The sequence below is a fragment of the Terrapene carolina genome, unplaced genomic scaffold (genome assembly GCF_002925995.2).
Source record: "Terrapene carolina triunguis isolate 2854851 unplaced genomic scaffold, T_m_triunguis-2.0 Scaffold42, whole genome shotgun sequence".
NCBI lineage: Eukaryota > Metazoa > Chordata > Testudines > Emydidae > Terrapene > Terrapene triunguis.
In genome coordinates, this window is record NW_020664393.1 from 47185965 (window position 1) to 47194972 (window position 9008).

The following is a 9008-nucleotide window of genomic DNA, read 5'->3' on the forward strand; positions in this document are numbered from 1 at the left end:
CAGAGGGGTTTAGATGGGTCGGGAGTTCTGGGCGGGGGCTGTCAGGAGGTGGGGAGTGGTTGGATGGGGCGTGGGAGTCCCAGGGGTCTGTCTGGGGGTGGGGGTGTGGATAAGGGTTGGGGCAGTCAGGGGCAGGTAGGGGGTAGGGTCCTAGGGGGCCAGTTAGGATGGGGGGAGGGTCTCAGGAGGGGGCAGTCAGGGAACAAGGAGCAGGGAGGCTTAGGTAGGGGGTGGAGTCCTGGGGGGCAGTTAGGGGCAGGGGTCCCAGGAGGGGGCAGTCAGGGGACAAGGAGCAGGGGAGGGTTGGGGGTCCTGAGGGGGGCGGGAAGTGAGAGGGAGTGGAAGGGGCAGGGGCGAGGCTAGGGCAGGACTGGGGCGGGGCTCCTCCCGTCCTCTTTTTTGCTTGCTGAAATATGGTAACCCTATTCCTGGGTAACTCCCTGGGTTGCCTTGTAGAAGGTGTAGTCATCTAATCTGTATTATTCCTGGCCTCTCTCAGGTGAAATCTCTGGCTTTCTGTGGTTAGCCAGAAATGCTGACCTACTAGGGAGAGACAAGTCCATTCCCCTGATAGCTATGTAGCATAGCAGGGTAGCGTTGGCTAAAAGTGGCTCTCTTTATGATTTATACCAGTGTTTCTCAAACTTGGGATGCCGCTTGTGTAGGGAAAGCCCCTGGCGGGCCAGGCTGGTTTGTTTACCTGCCGCGTCCACAGGTCCGGCCGATCACAGCTCCCACTGGCTGCAGTTCGCAGCTCCAGGCCAATGGGAGCTGCTGGAAGCGGTGCGGGCCGAGGGACGTACTGGCTGCCACTTCCAGCAGCTCCCATTGGCCTGGAGCAGCGAACCACGGCCAGTGGGAGCCACGATTGGCCGGACCTGTGGATGCGGCAGGTAAATAAACTGGCCTGGCCCGCCAGGGGCTTTCCCTACACAAGCGGCGTCCCAAGTTTGGGAAACACTGATTTCTACAATACATCAAATGTGCCCGATCAGGGCTCTAGGTACCTTTGCTTTAAATTAAAAGTACTGTCCTATGAGTTCAAACCTAAGTTAACCAAGCCAAAAACCAAAGAGGAAAAACCCATCTCAGTTACAAATACCAGCCCCCAGTGTAAAGGTCTCAGTCCCCCATCCCAAAATCACAGGGGAGGGGGACTAGAGAGGGAACTCTATTCTGGTGGATTTTCGATATGGAAAATTTGATGATCTTTCATGTCATCACATAGTTTTAACACCAAAATTTGCTTGCCATCTTCATCTTTATTGAAATCTGTTCTTCTAATAGCTACTAATCTGCATTCTATATTAAAACCTTTGGGTCTTGATCTCTGGCACACATGTATGCGCACCCTGCCTCCAGGGCGTCAGCTGCAATATTAAATGCGCCATCTCACTTCATAAATATTTTATACGCCCCCTCAAAGCTCCTCTGGGCAGTGTCCAGTGAGGACAGAAGCCAAATTCTTACATACAAAGCTACAGTTATCCCAAGCAGAAGCATTTAGCATATGTTCATTTAATGCAATCCCATAGTTTAGATACATTTCTTAATATACAAAACTTATTCTACCACAAAATCACCTGTTGCGCAGCTCAGACTTGGCAAGTACCTTGGATAAACGCAGGAGTTGCTGTATTGCGTAGTACATTCATTCGCCAGAGCTACTTCGCCTCGTTCTGCTTTGCAAGCTCTGTGTGAGTTCCTCCTGGCTCTGCCTATAGTTCACAGTTTTCACATTCATACTGTTTTGTGAAGGCCTCAACCCTTTTAAATCAACATCATAGAAGGAGGCTGTGATAATAAAATTCTTTGTGAAGTGTTTGAGATTCTCAGATGGGAAAACTAAAAAAAAATATAGTTAAATTTTGCTGACCCTGGTTTGGAGCTAACCATTAATGGAGAGTAACTATGGATGGATCAGATAGGCTTTGTTTGAACCTGCTGGAATTTTGCTGGGTAGCACAGACAGTTTAGGATTATGAGACCACCCAGAGGGATGATTCTGTCCCACATCCCACAAAATTACTGCCTACTTTCTCTCCCACCCCTCACCCCCAAAAAGACACATATGCTCCTGAGAAGCTCCAGGCTTTCTCTCCTGCCTTATTGGAGTCATCTGAACACAATTTGGAGCTGCTCATCCTGCTCTGTCCAGCTTCCCTGGGGCTGGCCCTTTCCTGTCTGATGCTCTTTCAAGCCTCACCAGTAGCAGCCCTGAAAGCATTATTTCCTCACAATGTCCTACTTTCCTGTGAAGGCTGTGTGAATCTCATCCTTTTGTTCTCCTCTGATCCCCATTTCTTCCCATTTTGTGCAAGATCCTCTCAGGATCTCTTTCTCTCTCCCTTCCCCCTTCTCCCTCAGAGACCCTCTCTAAATCTCAGACTCTCGGTCCCCCTCCTACCATTTACCCCAAGCTCTACCTGTTTCTCTCCCTTGAAAGTCCTGGTTCATGAAGAGAAGGGGCTGCTGCTGCTCCACTTCCATCCCCACTTCCTCTTACCTACTCATCTTAATTTCTCCCTGTCACCACAAGGTCCACAGTCTCGCTCTCTCATTTCCTTTCCCTCCCCTATACTCATGTCTCTGTAAATGCCCAAATCTCTCTCTAGCCACATTGCTTCCTCCCACCCCCAACCCATACACTATGCAAATTTCTTTTCCTTGTCTTCTCCCTGGGTCCCAGCTCCTTAAGAAAAGATAGACTGCCCCCCCCCACTTTTTAGGTGTCTAGAACCAAACACTATCTCCCCCTTTTGTCCCTAGAAATAAATAAATAATAAATACTTACGTACCCAGGTTTGATGGAACTTCTGGTTATTGTTGATTCCCAGGGAGTAGGATACTGTGGGTGACAGCTCAGCCGTCAAGCTCTTCCCTTATGTCTGGACAAGTCTTAACAGTGTTGGCTGCATCAGACCAATCTGCATTGGTAGTCAGACTCTTTCTTCATAGCTCTACTCTTCACGGGCTGGTCTAACTGGTCTTTTAGGCATAGCCTGCCTCTCCAGAACTTGTTTCTCTACCTTTCTTCTCAGATTCCTCACATCAGGTATGTCTGATGCCTCTGTAGGAGCTAGTGAAACAAATCCTTTTGTCTATGTCTCGCTTGGGGTATTTATAAGACCTCTTAGGCCACCGTTTCTTGCATGCAGCCACCACGGCAGTTTCCTGGGCAGTGTGTGTGTGGGGGGAAGCATCAGCCCCACCCTTCCCCCCCTGTTGCTCCTACATGCCCCACCTTTCTGGAGACACAGGTAGGATGCACAACACTTAAGGAGCAAGGTGAGGAGGCAAGGGGGGGGTGAGGAGGCAAGCGGCGAGGTGAGTGGCGGGGGGAGACTGGTAGAGGAGTAAGGAGATGAGTCATACGCCAGCAGCAGGGTGAGGAGGCAGTTGGGGGGGGTCTGGCTGTGAGCGGGGGAGTGAGGAGGGGAGTGGTGAGCCACCAACGAGTGGGGGTTCTCATGGCGGGCTGGGGGGTGAGGAGACAAGCGGCGGGTGGGGGACTGAGGAGGGATGCAGGAAGCGAGCAGTAGGCAGGGGACTGAGGAGGTGAGTGGTGGGCGCATGGGCAGTGGGTGGAGCCCCCTTTTGGGGAGGCTAGTCCCCGACTCCACCTCTTCCACCCATGTCTCCCCCCCGCAGCAGCCGGAGCCCCAAGACCCCCTGCGACTGGAGCCACAAACCCCCTGCCCAGGGACGTCCAGAGCTAGGGTTACCAGATAGCAACTGTGAAAAAACGGGACAGGGGATGGGGGGTAATAGGCGCCTATATAAGAAACAGTCCCCAAAAATGGGACTGTTCCTTTAAAAACGGGACATCTGGTCACACTAACCAGAGGGCCCCCCCTCGGCCGGAGGAGTCCAGAGCTGGCCGAAGGCCCAAACCTCCCCCCAACACACACACACACCTGCCCAGAGGAGCTCCAGTCTGGCTGAAACCTGGAGCACTATGCCCCCTCCCACCCCACAGCCAGAGGAGCTCCAGGCCAGCCTAAGCCCTGAGCTCCCCCACACCTGCCCGGAGGAGCCCCGGGACAGCTGCAGCGGTGCCTCCCCTCCCCTCCCCAGACCCAAGCCACCCAGTTATGTTTTTCATTATTATTTGGACTTCTGTTATGTCAAAGCATTTTTAAATTTACTTCAGAATTGTTGTACAGACAACCACTTTTACCAAAAAAGCAAAAGAAACAATAATAAAAAAGACAAGCACATGCAAAGCACCTTATTTGTGTTTTTATTCTGTTATCTCTATTCTTTACTGGACCTAACTGCATTATTTTTATTATTGATTCTGAAAAAAAAAAGGTACATAAATAAATTACTATGATTTGGATGTATAATATGTGCATATTACTTTATTAACTTTAGGAAAAAGTGTCAGTGCGGCCATCAGCAAGAGTTGGTGGCCGTACTGAGGCCACCAAAAATTTGTTGCAAGAACCCCTGGCTCAAGATAGTTTCCGCTCAGGCAAGGCTAGGATTTTTGGTTTGTTTTTTTCCCTCTCTCTCAAACTATAGCAACAATTTAGGGAAAGAACTCTGAGGGGTTTATTTAGCTTATACTGGGCCCAGATGTACTAAAAGTTTGGTGACCCTTTCATAGGGTTACCATATTTCAGCAAGCAAAAAAGAAGACGGGAGGAGCCCCGCCCCAGCCCTGCCCTAGCCCCGCCCCAGTCCTGCCCTAGCCCCGCCCCTGCCCCTTCCACTCCCTCCCACTTCCCGCCCCCCAACCCTCCCCCTGCTCCTTGTCCCCTGACTGCCCCCTCCTGGGACCCCTGCCCCTAACTGCCCCCCAGGACTCCACCCCCTATTTATGTACAGGCGTGACTACCTGCCCTTTCCTGGTTATTATACGCGGCCAGTCCGCATCCACATCCAGTAGTTAAAAAAAAAATAAACTAATAATTTAAATTGGAATTTCATCCATTAATAAGTATTTATTATATAATTAAAACCATTCTATTGAAGGACAGATATTAAATAACACTAAATAAGTTAATGTTCAAAACAATATTAAAAATTTGAAAATTTAGAGCATGGAAACCAAAATAGCTAAAATTTAGTTTTGGCAAGATACACGGAATGGAAACTCCGGGATCTTTACCTGTCACTGAATATAGCCATCATACCAATAGTGGAATATAAAACAAGTCTACATATACTCTCCTTAAAATTTTTACTTCTGTCCATTCCCAATAATTGTAACAAATCATTATTACCTTCACTCCACTTGCCACGCGCCCCAAGCACAAAACCAAAGAAGTGAATATTTTTACCTCCCGTTAAGTTTTTAATTTCTTCCTCTAACTCAAGATAATAAGCCACCTTCTCACTGTGGGCTTGTTCCAAACTTCCGGCATTATCCTCCCATCGCACTGTAACATCAACCACCACTGCTGTATCTCCTTTTATAAATATAATATCCGGCTTTCTTAACTCACCCTTACTATTTCTCAAATGGGGCTCTATCATTGCCTTCCACCCTAATTTACCAACCTTATCTACAACTGCAGACACTACTCTATTATGTCTTTTTATCCTAGCATTCTTAGTCTTATAACATTGTCCTGAGATATGGGGAACAGTCTCCCGCACTTTACCGCACCATCTACAAAGAGCATTCACACCTCCTCTTCCTCTTGCTAATGTCTCCCTAGTAGGATAAATATTTGCCCTAAGCTGCAATGCTGCGATATACGCTGACGATTTAACTTTACTAGAGTTTCTAAAAATCGAATTACTAATTAAATCATTTTTAAAATATTTTATCCCTATTCCCTGACATCTCAGTTCCGACCATCTTAAAAATTCCTCTTCCCTCCATTTCTTGGGATGAGATGTTACTGCACTAAATGACAATATTTTATCCACAAGATTTTCTCCTGCATATAGATAAGATAGGTCCATCCAATCATCTCTCGAGACAATATGTCTCCTCCATTTACGAATTAACATATTTGGGATTTGCACACTAAACTTAGTGAGAGCTAAACCACTATCCCTACCTCTAGAATAAAATATCCCATCTGTGGTACACTGAGGTAAATGTAAAATCTCTTTAACTATTTTTCTAACTAACACATCAAGATTGTCTAAAAGATTAAAAGGGGGTTCTATTAAAAGAAGATTATAAAATAGCTTCGGTAAGATATATGTCTGTAAAATTAATATTTTTTGGGCCGGTTTTAATGGGGCCTTAATTAAATTCTCACTCCAATCTTTCAATTTTTCTTTAAGTACCGGTCCCCCTACACCTATCCAGGGATCTATTCTAGCCCCTAAATATTTTTCAAAATCCCCTGGTTGAACATATTCAATCTCCTCTGACCCTATCTGCCAATTATCCTTAGGATTAACTACATAGGTTTTATGTTTAGTTAAAATATGAAAGCCTTTCGTTTTCTTCACATTAACAGAGAGATTAGTATTTTTACAAAACTCCTCTAAGATACCCAAATTTTTAATCATTCCTTTATATGAGCTACTTAAAATTGCCACATCATCGGCAAAAGCCAATGACGTGACACCATTACCCTTAACATAAAAACCACTTCCTTCTACTTCTAATCTAGTTAAAAGGGGATCCATAGCAATATTAAACAAAATTGGGGACAACGGGTCACCCTGCTTGACCCCCCTCCTAATTAAAATAGACTCAGTAGCTTCATCACCCACCCATACCCTAGTTGTGCAATTATCATAAAGGTCCCTAATAATATCTATAAAATGTTCATCTATACCAAATCTTCTCAACCCGGCTATTATATGTCCGTGTCCCACAGAATCAAATGCTTTAGCCAGATCTACGAACACTATTGCAATTTCATTCCCATTTCGTTTAGCCCCTTTAATCAAATTATCTAATATAGCAATATTTTCCTCACACCCAGGGGCGGATATAAACCCTTTTTGTCTACTACATATCTTAACTGTTTCCACCAGTCTTTTTGCTAATATTTTGGTATAGATTCTAATCCAAACTGACCCAATTGTCAATGGTCTCCAAGATGTTAACTTCTTCATTTCCTCCTCATCTTGTGTCTTTGGTATTAAAATCGTTCTATTTTTCTTAAATTCATCTGGTACCTGTCTATTTAGAAACCATATATTAAAAATTTTTGTAAGTATTAAGGAGTCTAAATTAAAAATATCCCACAAATTGCTCACTTTTACTTTATCTGGGCCAGGAGCACTATCTTTTCTTATTTCTCTTAAAGCTATTCTAATCTCATCCACAGAGATAGGACTCATTAATATATCATTATCCGCATTCTCTGTGGATGATGGCCACCCTATCATATTACCATGTCCAATTGTTCCCAAAATATTGACATAGTATTCCTCAATTTCTTTCATAGGGATAGCACACTTAGCCTTATCTGGCTCTCCCATTATAATGCGAGTCAATCTTCTTCTATCCTTATCAAATAATTGTTGATAGAATTTATACTTAGCTTTCTTTGTAGCATATCTCCTAATTGCATTAAATTGCTTCCTTCTCCCCTCCTTTCTCATCTTCCCTTTTCCTTTATTCCTCAACTCTATTTGACTTTCATTTCTAGGGTCCTTTCCCTCTACTAATGAATAACATAATTTTTCCAACATTGCCCAACCGAGAGCTTTTGTTAAATCCTCCTTTAATAATCCTTCAATTTCCCCTAAACTATTTATTATTTCTCTTCCCTCCCTACTTTGTTTTCCCCGTTTACATATTTTCTCCACTAAATCCACTTCTGGGTGTCCTTTTAGTGGGAAAATCCTCTCTCTTGGGGGCGGAATTTCTAATATATTTACTCTAATGTCCTCTACCTCAGTCACTTCCTCCCTATCTCCTGTTACCACTAACTTCTTCTTTGCTAATTCTCGTCTTTTATCTGATATTTGTTTATTCGTTTTGGTCCTCATCTCGCTCTCAATACATTTATTTATATTCCTTTTCCCAATATATTTCCTTTCCAACTGTATAAGCTGCGCAACCTCATCTTTGGTCCATATACGAGATCTAGTCGATCCCTCTTTGATCTTACTTTTAGCAGCCATATCTTCTTTTCTTTGCTCATTCCTCACAGCAGGGTGTCTATGTCTACAGTGTTGGCTCAATCCAGATCTAGTATGAAAACCAAGCCCACAGACCGAGCACGTATGGCTCTTCATTGGGGTATCCGCCTTCTTGGGTATGCACTTGGGGTAGTGGCAAGCTATATTATGATATTGAGAAGATTTTCCACATTTACTACATACAACTCGTATGGCTTTACTTTTATGAACCACATTAATGTGTTTGGCCCATTTACCAAATGTTGGTAATATCTGGGGACATATTGGACAATTAAAACTATCAACGGGATACTCTAAATAAAAAACCCCATCCTTCCACGAACTACTTTCTAATATATTTATATTACTACCAGTACTGTTAAGATCCTTATTACGATCCCTATTAAAATCAGTACTTGGTCTAAAACTATTTAATAAACTAGACCCATTAACTAAATGAGCATTAAGATATCCCGATTCGCTAACATATGGATCATCAAATGTACTTAAATACTTAAAATCTGGATTGAAACTTTCCATAGTTAAATCATTAAAAGTGTCCCTTGTAAAAACCATCGGTAAGATAGATAAAATCTCCTCACCATGATCATCACAAACATTCTCCTCTACCTCCTCTCCATGCTCCACTGGGAGGACTTGATTCTCACTCTCATGCTCATGAGACTTCATTATAGTCCACACCATTTTATCCATTGGTCCAGCGACCCTGATCACACCCCTAATATATTTAACACTGTCAGCCGGGGCATCAAAGCCAACAGCGGGGGCGTTATTAACCCGGTCCAGCGCCAATCCGGTATAAAAATATAAATTACTTTTTTCCATAGCTAAAAGATTTACCCTTCTCAGGGGGAAACTAACCCTTTCCAGGGGGAAACTAACCCGTACCTGGGGGAAACTTACCCTTTCCAGGGGGAAACTAACCCGTGCCTGGGGGA